The following is a 12,149-nucleotide window of genomic DNA, read 5'->3' on the forward strand; positions in this document are numbered from 1 at the left end:
AGTGGACTTTTTGTTTTTGAGTGCAGTTTGTAAGTTACACTTTCACGATAAAGAGATTGCACTACAGTACTTGTATGTGGGGAATAGAAAAATACCATTTCTTTTATCATTTTTACAGTGCAAATATTTGTAAGAAAAATAATAATATAAAGTGAGCACTGTACACTTTGTATTCTGTATTGTAATAGAAATCAATATATTTGAAAATGTAGAAAAACATCCAAAAATATATAATAAATTTCAATTTGTATTCTATTGTTTAACAGTGTGATTAATCGCAATTAATTTTTTAATCGCAGTTAATTTTTTTGAGTTAATAGTGTGAGTTCACTGTGATTAATCGATAGCCCTAATTCCAATCAATTTATTTTATAATTATATGGTAAAAATGAGAAAGTAAGCAATTTTTCAGTAATGTGCTGTGATATTTCTGTATTTTTATGGCTGATTTTGTAAGCAAGTAGTTTTTAAATGAGGTGAAACTCAGGAGTACACCAGACAAATCAGACTTCTGAAAGGGGTACAGTAGTCTGGAAAGTTTGAGAACCACTGAGTGACATCTGCTGTAAACGTGTTCCTAAATTGTTCTACCCTTTTTATCCAATTTAGCTACTCTCTTTGTGTCTGGCCACTTTTGGAAAAGAATCAATCCCCACTTTGGGACAGTAGCTCTGAGTTGTCTTCCCGTCAGGAGTTGTGCTGGGCGGGCTAGATACAGTAGCTGCTATTGGGGTTGTTCTGAAGCTCAGAAAAGCAAGGAATGGCTCTTCCTGTTGTAGGATTTTCTTGGCTGTCTGTACAGCTCTCTGTCTCTCCATTCACTTGTGGGTAATGTGGGCTGCTAGTAATACGATCAAAATCAGATTTTGTTCAGAATGACTTAAATTCTGCTGCAGTGAATTGTGGCCCGCTGTCCATCACTAGTTCTTCTGGAATATAGAAGTGAGCAAAAGTGCACTTCAGTTTCTCGATAACACTGTGACATGTTATGTCTTTCAACTACATTATTTCTATATACCTGGAAAAATAGTCCATGACGACCAGATAATGATGTCCTCTGACATTGCATAAATCTGCAGCCAATTTCTTCCAAGGTCTGTCTGGCAGAGGTGTTGTTTTTAAAGGTTCTTTGTGTTGTGTTGGTCTGTTAGTTCCGCACTGTTCACCACACTGACGGGTTGGCCCATTCATGGCATTTAGTTAATCCTTGATGTCCTTCATAGATGAGGTTCAAGGATTCCTCCTCTCATTTCATTTGGAATAACAATTCAATTGCCTTTAATCAGAAGCCCATTTGACTCATTAATTGTCCTCACACTGAAAAGTAGTTGGCCAGCCAGCTTAGAGCTTCCTGAAGTTGTATATCTGTTAAGGTTTTTGCTTTTTGTAGCTGTTGTCGTCTCTTTTCTCATACTGGTCTGTATATATCCATGTACACCTTTACATCATCTTCAGGCTCACAGTCAGGTTGAGTGCAGTACTGCACTCTGTGACAGAGCATCTGCTACTAAAAGAATTTCCCCAGAAACATATTTAGCAATTTGGTTAAATTGTATTAACGTTATCAATAGACACTGGCATCTCAGCAGTGCTTGATCCAGGTCTTTTCCGCTGATGAAAGTTGCAAGAGGTTTATGGTATGTTATCTGGCTGGATTGGATTCATTTACACTGATATCTGTACAAGTTCTCACATGCCCATATGCTTGCCAGGCACTCCATTGCAATCAGTACATATCATTTGCCAGCTGCTGTGAGTGTGCAAGAGCAAAACGCTTCCACTCGGATCCATGTAGTTGCAATAAAACACCACCTAGGCCATAGCTGCTGTCATCCACGCTGACCATTGTGGATTTGTTCACATAATAGTACTTGAGAACTGGAACTGTTGAGATAATTTCTTGTACCTTTTTGAAGGCAATGTCTTGATTTGGCCCCCACACCTAAGATATGTTGGATTTTAACAGTTCATTTAGTGTTCTTGTCATTGTAGAAAGGTGCACTCAATTCTTGAATTGCTTTTACTTCCTCAGGGCTAGAACTGATTCCATCTTTATTTATTGTCTGTCCCAAAAACTCGCGTTGGGGTAGGTGGAAAATGCACTTTTCCTTGTTTAGCTTCAGTCCAGACTGACTGATTATGCTTAGGACTTTGTTGAGGGTTTTGTTATGTTTTTCCATCAAAGATCCATATATAAAATATTGTTAATGAAAACTACAACTCCATTTATGTCCGATAATAGTTCTGCCAGCTTTCTTTGAAAATTTCAGGTGCGCTGATAATCCCAAAAGGTTTTCTTTGAAAGCAAAATATCCCCAAAGGTGTGATAAAGGTAGTCAGTTTAGCATTTTCTTGCCAGATTCAGCTTGAGACATCCAGCTTAAAGAATACCGTAACTCCTTTAATCTTCGGAAGGAAGTCATCCAGTGTTGGGAGGATATATCTTTCTGTCACAACTGCTTCATTAAGACTTTTAAGATCCACAAGATTTGTTTTCCCATTTTTCTTTATACCTGGTACCATTGTAGCACTCCATGCTGTTGGCTCAGATTTTCTTGATTGTGCCAATCCATTCCATGCTCTAACTCAGGTTCTACATTATGACGTAATGGGATAGAAATCCTGCTAGATGCATGTACACTATCTGGTACAGCATTGTCTCTTAAGGTTATTTGTACTGGATCTCCTCTCACAAGTCCAATATCACCAAATAGTCTATCAAGTTCTTCCACCTTTCTCATTAGGCCCATCTTGGCTGCCACACTGCAGCTGAGAAGGTTTTTGGTCTGTGATCCTTTGATCACCTACACTCTGAGTGCAAACCTTTTGTCTTTTAAATTGTTTCTGTGATGTACTGGCCCATGCAGTTGAGAATACCTCCAGAGCTAGTCAGAGTGACTTCAAGTGACTTCAACACTGGGAGGGTGGCAGAAGAAGGATTAAAGCTATGATGAGATAACTGGCAATGTGGATGAAGGGAAAGCAGTGGATGTGTTATTCCTTGACTTTAGCAAAGCTTTTGATACGGTCTACCACAGTATTCTTGACGGCAAGTTAAAGAAGTATGGGCTGGATGAATGGACTATAAGGTGGATAGAAAGCTGGCTAGATTGTCGGGCTCAACGGGTAGTGATCAATGGCTCCATGTCTAGCTGGCAGCAAGTATCAAGCAGAGTGCCCCAAGAGTCGGTCCTGGGGCTGGTTTTGTTCAATATCTTCATTAATGATCTGGAGGATGGCGTGGACTGCACCCTCAGCAAGTTTGCAGATGACACTAAACTGGGAGGAGTGGTAGATACGCTGGAGGGTAGGGATAGGATACAGAGGGACCTAGACAAATTAGAGGATTGGGCCAAAAGAAATCTGATGAGGTTCAACAAGGACAAGTGCAGAGTCCTGCACTTAGGATGGAAGAATCCCATGCACTGCTACAGACTAGGGACCGAATGGCTAGGTAGCAGTTCTGCAGAAAAGGACCTAGGGGTTACAGTGGATGAGAAGCTGGATATGTGTGCCCTTGTTGCCACGTGTGCCCTTGTTGCCAAGAAGCTAACGACATTTTGGGCTGTATAAGTAGGAGCATTGCCAGCAGATAGAGGGATGTGATCATTCCCCTCTATTCGACATTGGTGAGGCCTCATCTGGAGTACTGTGTCCAGTTTTGGGCCCCACACTACAAGAAGGATGTGGAAAAATTGGAAAGAGTCCAGTGGAGGGCAACAAAAATGATTAGGGGGCTGGAGCACATGACTTATGAGGCGAGGCTGAAGGAACTGGGATTGTTTAGTCTGCAGAAGAGAAAAATGAGGGGGGATTTGATAGCTGCTTTCAACTACCTGAAAGGGGGTTCCAAAGAGGATGGATCTAGACTGTTCTCATTGGTACCAGATGACCGAACAAGGAGTAACGGTCTCAAGCTGCAGTGGGGGAGGTTTAGGTTGGATATTAGGAAAAACTTTTTCACTAGGAGGGTGATGAAGCACTGGAATGGGTTACCTAGGGAGGTGGTGGAATCTCCTTCCTTATAGGTTTTTAAGGTCAGGCTTGACGAAGCCCTGTCTGGGATGATTTAGTTGGGGATTGGTCCTGCTTTGAGCAGGGGGTTGGACTAGATGACCTCCTGAGGTCCCTTCCAACCTATGAAAGCAGCCTTGGGGAGGCTGTGCAGAACCCAGCTAATTAGAAGGGGGCTCATTGAGCCAGCCAATAGGGAGAAGGCTTAGTGGAGCAGGCAGTCAGGGCCAGGCTGGCCCATATAAGAAGGACTGCTGAGCAGAACAGAGGCAGTCTCTCCCTGGAGGCCAAGGGAGGAGGACTGGCTGCCCGGTAGGAGAGTTGAGAGAAACAGCACCATAGACAGAGGGGTGCTGGGCAGGGTCAGGGGAGCAATAGGGTTCTCCAGCCTGACGGCTGCCAGACCGAGGCCCTAATACAAGGGCGGAGAAGGTGCTAGGGCTGTGGGGAAGTGGCCCAGGGAAACAGATGGCGGAATAGGAGGAGGGGGCAGTACGTGGCTGCTGGCTATAGGGTCCCTGGGCCGGGACCCAGAGTACCGGAGAACTGGAAGTCCTGGCACAGTCAAGGAACTATGATGTCATTGGAATAACAGAGACTTGGTGGGATAACTCACATGACTGGAGTACTGTCATGGATGGATATAAACTGTTCAGGAAGGACAGGCAGGGCAGAAAAGGTGGGGGAGTTGCATTGTATGTAAGAGAGGAGTATGACTGCTCAGAGCTCCAGTATGAAACTGCAGAAAAACCTGAGAGTCTCTGGATTAAATTTAGAAGTGTGAGCAACAAGGGTGATGTTGTGGTGGGAGTCTGCTATAGACCACCAGACCAGGGGGATGAGGTGGACGAGGCTTTCTTCCGGCAACTAGCAGAAGTTACTAGATCACAGGCCCTGGTTCTCATGGGAGACTTTAATCACCCTGATATCTGCTAGGAGAGCAATACAGCGGTGCACAGACAATCCAGGAAGTTTTTGGAAAGTGTAGGGGACAATTTCCTGGTGCAAGTGCTGGAGGAACCAACTAGGGGCAGAGCTCTTCTAGACCTGCTGCTCACAAACCGGGAAGAATTAGTAGGGGAAGCAAAAGTGGATGGGAACCTGGGAGGCAGTGACCATGAGATGGTCGAGTTCAGGATCCTGACACAAGGAAGAAAGAGCAGCAGAATATGGACCCTGGACTTCAGAAAAGCAGACTTTGACTCCCTCAGGGAACTGATGGGCAGGATCCCCTGGGAGAATAACATGAGGGGGAAAGGAGTCCAGGAGAGCTGGCTGTATTTTAAAGAATCCTTATTGAGGTTGCAGGAAAAAAACATCCCAATGTGTAGAAAGAACAGTAAATATGGCAGGTGACCAGCTTGGCTTAACAGTGAAATCCTTGCTGACCTTAAACGCAAAAAAGAAGCTTACAAGAAGTGGAAGATTGGACAAATGACCAGCAAGTTGTATAAAAATATTGCTCAGGCATGCAGGAGTGAAATCAGGAAGGCCAAATCACACTTGGAGTTGCAGCTAGCAAGAGATGTTAAGAGTAACAAGAAGGGTTTCTTCAGGTATGTTAGCAACAAGAAGAAAGTCAAGGAAAGTGTGGGCCCCTTACTGAATGAGGGAGGCAACCTAGTAACAGAGGATGTGGAAAAAGCTAATGTACTCAATGCTTTTTTTGCCTCTGTCTTCACGAACAAGGTCAGCTCCCAGACTGCTGCACTGGGCAGCACAGTATGGGGAGAAGGTGACCAGCCCTCTGTGGAGAAAGAAGTGGTTCGGGACTATTTAGAAAAACTGGACGAGCACAAGTCCATGGGGCCGGATGCGCTGCATCCGAGGGTGCTAAAGGAGTTGGCGGATGTGATTGCAGAGCCATTGGCCATTATCTTTGAAAACTCATGGCGATCAGGGGAGGTCCCGGATGACTGGAAAAAGGCTAATGTAGTGCCCATCTTTAAAAAAGGGAAGAAGGAGGATCCGGGGAACTACAGGCCAGTCAGCCTCACCTCAGTCCCTGGAAAAATCATGGAGCAGGTCCTCAAGGAATCAATTCTGAAGCACTTAGGGGAGAGGAAAGTGATCAGGAACAGTCAGTATGGATTCACCAAGGGCAAGTCATGCCTGACTTGTTACCTCTGTTTCCCTAAAAACCAACCCAGGGTCACACTTGTATTAGTTTTATTACGATGCCGCTGAACAGATAGGAAAAAGATAGAGCTTATTCACACACACACACACAGTCACTGTATTCATACCCTCATGCACCCACCCACACACTTACACAGGCGGAGAGTTACCGGAGTCAGCATGGAGACCGAGAAGCCGAAGCATAGTGTGTCCGCCTGCGGTCACGAATCCAGGCTGCTGAGCAGGTCCCGCACACACCAACCAACTTGTGTGGCTGTTTCCTTTTTATTGGAACTGGGCGGCTCCTGTCACGTACACTGAGTTTCTCTTCTGTGTCCGTCACCGAGAAGCATTCCCAGTCCTTGCTCCTAGCTCCTGCATACCATGTTCTTCTTTTCTTTTCAGCACTTCCTGACTGCCTTCTCAGGGCAGATTACATCAGAGACACCTGTCTCCTGTCTCCTTGCAGTTTCTCTCCACCCAGTCTCACATTCACTCCCTTGTTCACACTTTCTTTGAATATTACAAAGCTTGGAGGGTCATACAAGTGGTAACTTGAGAAGGTTACAGATATAGTAAGGGTTACAAAACTTAAAAGGCTATATTAACTACAACTGAAATTACAAAGTTTGCAAAAGGGTTCTGCAAAAAGGTTGCAGAACTTAATAGATCTTACAATCGCATTTGAGCGGAGGCTTTTCATAACATGACTAACCTAATTGCCTTCTATGAGGAGATAACTGGGTCTGTGGATGAGGGGAAAGCAGTGGATGTGTTATTCCTTGACTTTAGCAAAGCTTTTGATGTGGTCTCCCACAGTATTGTTGCCAGCAAGTTAAAGAAGTATGGATTGGATGAATGGACTATAAGGTGGATAGAAAGCTGGCTAGATCGTCGGGCTCAACGGGTAGTGATCAACGGCTCCATGTCTAGTTGGCAGCCGGTTTCAAGTGGAGTGCCCCAGGGGTCGGTCCTGGGGCCGGTTTTGTTCAATATCTTCATTAATGATCTGGAGGACGGCGTGGACTGCACTCTCAGCAAGTTTGCAGATGACACTAAACTGGGAGGAGTGGTAGATATGCTGGAGGGTAGGGACAGGATATAGAGGGACCTAGACAAATTAGAGGATTGGGCCAAAAGAAACCTGATGAGGTTCAACAAGGACAAGTGCAGAGTCCTGCACTTAGGACGGAAGAATCCCATGCACTGTTACAGACTAGGGACCGAATGGCTAGGAAGCAGTTCTGCAGAAAAGGACCTAGGGGTTACAGTGGATGAGAAGCTGGATATGAGTCAACAGTGTGCCCTTGTTGCCAAGAAGGCTAACGGCATTCTGGGCTGTATAAGTAGTATCATTGCCAGCAGATCGAGGAACGTGATCGTTCCCCTCTATTCGACATTGGTGAGGCCTCATCTGGAGTACTGTGTCCAGTTTTGGGCCCCACACTACAAGAAGGATGTGGAAAAATTGGAGAGAGTCCAGCGGAGGGCAACAAAAATGATTAGGGGGCTGGAGCACATGTCTTATGAGGAGAGGCTGAGGGAACTGGGATTGTTTAGTCTGCAGAAGAGAAGAATGAGGGGGGATTTGATAGCTGTTTTCAACTACCTGAAAGGGGGTTCCAAAGAGGATGGATCTAGACTGTTCTCAGTGGTACCTGATGACAGAACAAGGAGTAATGGTCTCAAGTTGCAGTTGGGGAGGTTTAGGTTGGATATTAGGAAAAGCTTTTTCACTAGGAGGGTGGTGAAGCACTGGAATGGGTTACCTAGGGAGGTGGTGGAATCTCCTTCCTTAGAGGTTTTTAAGGTCAGGCTTGACAAAGCCCTGTCTGGGATGATTTAGTTGGGAATTGGTCCTGCTTTGAGCAGGGGGTTGGACTAGATGACCTCCTGAGGTCCCTTCCAACCCTGATATTCTATGAGTCTATGATTCTACCGTTTGGGCCTGGGTCCCCCCCGTCCTTTCTTCCCCCCCCACCCCCAATTGCCACTGAGGGGAGTGGCCGGTGCATGAACTGCATTTTCCCACTGAGGCGAGTGGCTAGACCAGAGACTGCAGTTTGCCACCAAGGCAAGTGGCTGGACTGAGGACTGTCGGGTCCTCAGAAGAGGATGGGGAGCGACGTGGATCCTAGAGGTGGAGGCAAGAGTGACGACAGGCGAGACACCACTAGACGAGGGCGCTCTGGCAAAATGAGAGTTAATTCCCAGGACAACCAGTAGGAGGCGCTGCAGTGGTGAGTCCCGCCCCATTACAGAGGGGTTGAAGGTGATTAAGTCCCTTCTGAGATGACTGTAAAGTTGACTCAGAAGCTGACATCACAGTCAATAGTCTTGCCATGAATGTACAATTTCACTCTCCAGGCAGGCTCTCTCAGTCATGTGATAGGTGCCAGAAACAATGGCTCTTGATTGCCACACTACAGCAGTTGGGGGTTGACTCATATTGCAGATAAATAGCTGGAAAATACCTATATTTTGTGAATATACTATACCTTGTGCCTTTGGTGAAACATATATCTGTTGGTCTATGACATTTTCCACACCTTGTGCATGTAGGCTGAAAGGCTTTGGTTTTTGCCTGAAATTTGTCACTTTTTATTTCAGGGGTCTTATGATGATTACTTTTAGCCTTCATGCTGTTTACCACTCCTGAGCTAGCTTCAGTTTGTTCAAGTTGCGCCTGCTTTTTGTTCTGTTTTGACTAGTTCAGACAGCTCTGCTATCCATATAGCTGTGTGTAGGGTTAAATCTGTCTTTAATTGGAGCTGCTGTAAAAGATTTTCATCTGTTAAACCAATAACCAGCCTGTCTCTGATATTTTCATATCTTGCAGTTCCAAAATCACAGCTTTCAGCCAATGCATGTCGAACTATTATAAAACATTCAACATTTTCTCCTCGTTCTTGAAATCTCTGGTGAAAACATACTCTATCATAACCCACATTCCTCTGAGGTATAAAGAAAGCATCAAACACAGCCAGAACCCTTTCATAGTCCTTTTTGACTGGCTTCAGTAAACCAAAGGATTTAAAGATATGTTCTGCCTGCTTCCCTATAGTAAAAATTAAAGAAGATACCCGAACATCTCCAGTTTCCTGGCAGCGCTTTGTAGCAATTAAAAGTCTTGCAAAATACTGCTTCCAGTCTCTCCATTGTGAAGGTTTGTCAAAGCTGAGGTCCACTTTAATCTAGTTAGTGTGGGTAACAGTAGTAGTGTAGGTGTGGTGGCATGGGATAGCTGCCCCAGTACAAGGCCACTGGGCAGCCTGGATATGTGTTCATGTGGCTAGTGTGTACTGGAGTCCATGCCACTGCCTCTTCATTGCTAATTAGACTTGAACTTGGCGGGATTGGACATGTTATCAGTGCAGGGTTGTCAGTGAGCCCTAGAATTCAGAGAAGACAGATTGCCTTTGGGAAAGAAACTGGATTGGTTGGGACTCGGGAGATGTGCTGTCAATTCCCTGCTCTGCCACACACTTCCTGTGTAGGGTGACCAGATGTCCTGATTTTATAGGGATAGTCCCAATATTTGGAGCTTTTTCTTATATAGGCTCCTATTACCTCCCACCCCCGTCCCGATTTTTCACACTTGCTGTCTGGTCACTCTGTTCCTGTGTGACCTTGGGCAAATCACCTGATCCCTCTGTGCTTCATGATAATATTTGTCTACTTAGGTTATAAATCCTTTTGGGATAGAAACTACATGTTTGTGCAGCACTTGGCACGAGGAGGCTCTCTGCTTTGTTGGAGCCATCAGGCACCACTGCAATACAAAAAAATAATTAGCTCTGGTTGGAAACCAGAATTTCCATTCCATCGGAAATTCCAACACTTCAAATTCTTTTTACATTCCAAATCAGAACAATAAGTCAAAATTTTGAGATTTCTCATGAAACGAAAGTTCTGACGTAAATTTGGGACCATCGAATGGTTTCATTCTATCATTTTGCTTCATTTTTTTTACTTACAATAAAATATTTTAGAAATTATGAGATGAATCCGAACACTAGAGCTGAAACAAAACATTTGTAACCCTAGTGAAACGAGAGTCCAAATGAATGATTTCAGTATTTTCCCACCAAAAATGTCATTGAAACTGGCATGTTCCCATGAAACGTCTCATCTTGGATAAAACCACTTTTTTTTTTTTTTTACGGAAAACTGTTCTGTCAAACTTTCCGACCATCTCTAATAATTCACTTCCACTGTTGCTCCAACAGCACCTGAATCTGCTGACTTTCAGCCTCTGTGCAAGGCCCATCGGTTTTCTTGGCCCTTAGACTGAGGACTCTTGGGTAGGAGAGTGCCCGTTGTTGAAGCATTAGTGCTGCTGGTTTAGGGTAATGTTTAATTGCTGGCTCTTGCAGCCAGCACATGGCTGCTAAATTGATGGTGTTCTTAAGCTGTGAATTTGCCCAGAGGGGCTGGGAGGGATATATGTCTTTATAAATCAAAACCACTGAAATAAACATACTCATCCAGCATGGTATAAATACACAAATATATACACGCTGTATAGTCTTTGTGTAGCATGCAGTGCTAGCTCAGGCTTGGAAAAGCCATTCATCTTCCCAAGCCAGAAGATTATGTCGTAAAACACTCTTAACAAGCAAAGACTGGTGCCCCGGCCTAGCTAGAGCTCAGGTGCTCTCCTGCATGTGCTGTCTGTATACAACAGTAATGATCCAAATGAGCTGCCACTCAATTCTGATCAATGTAAAACCACTGAAATTAAAGACTGAGGAGGCACAGAGTGTTGCAATAAATGTTTATGGCAACACTCTGTATCGTCAGATGTTGATTTTGACACTATGGAAATATGCAGTCAAAATAATGAGATTTGTCTGAAGCCATTGAACAGTGCCTGATGGGTGGTTAGAGAGATGCTAAACAATATGCAGTCTATAGTATGTGGCCATTCTTTTTTAAAAAAATTAAGGAATTTGCTGCCATTATAAACCATAATAGCAAACCTGGAGTCAATATAAACCTCCAAGGTAAAATTGCAGCCTAATAAAATGTACAATTCAGAGGATGCATTATACAATCCTATGGGATCAAACAGCAATAAATAACATTGTAGGCTACAAACGCAGTGTGTAATTTGCTGGAAAGTTGACATCGTTTACGGTTTGTCTCAATATATTTTTCATTTGTTTGATCTTCTAAATTTTTCTTTGTTCAGTCAGAAAAGCAAGTCCAGGAACTTCCAAGGCTGCTTAGCTGTGGTGAGGCAACTCAAAATCATTAATAATGTTAATGATCTTATGTTCATAGACCCAAAGCATTTATAAATTGTTTCATCCATTACTGAAATGCTGGCACTTTTGGGGGTGTAATACAGCTGCTGTGCTAACAGCAAACAGCTCTACGCTACAGGTTTGGGCAGGAAATGAAGGAATTTATAGAACCCAAATGAAACAGCTTAATTGTCTGTTGGGTTGGAAATATATAGGTCCATCAATGGCTATTAGCCAGGATGGTCAGGGATGGAACCCCATGCTCTGAGTGTCTCTGGCCTCTATTTGCCAGAAGCTGGGAGTAGACGATGGGATGGATCACTTGATGATTGCCTGTTCTGTTCATTCCCTCTGAAGCACCTGGCATTGGCCACTGTCAGAAGACAGGATACTAAGCTAGATGGACCATTGGTCTGAATATAGCCGTTCTTATGTTCTTATACATAATGCTCTTCCACTTATCTGGTGGGAGGATGAGAAGGAGACTTGAAGAACAATCTTAAAATAACAAAGCAGTTGACAATTGAGGATCATCTGATGAATTTTTTTATATTGATCTGAAAGTTTAAGATACTGGATTTTATTTAAAGGATCTCCAGGCAAATCCTCTCTCTCTCTCTCTCTCTCTCTCAGAAAAATGATCCCAGTTAAATATTCCCATGCAGGAGCCTTTGACCGATGTGCATACGAAGTGCTGGCTGGTTGGCTATGCAGAATGGTTAGCATTAAAGCATGATTGATACTGCAAAAGACTTCCCACACATTTTC

Source organism: Emys orbicularis, chromosome 7 (genome assembly GCF_028017835.1).
Source record: "Emys orbicularis isolate rEmyOrb1 chromosome 7, rEmyOrb1.hap1, whole genome shotgun sequence".
Taxonomy (NCBI): Eukaryota; Metazoa; Chordata; order Testudines; family Emydidae; genus Emys; species Emys orbicularis.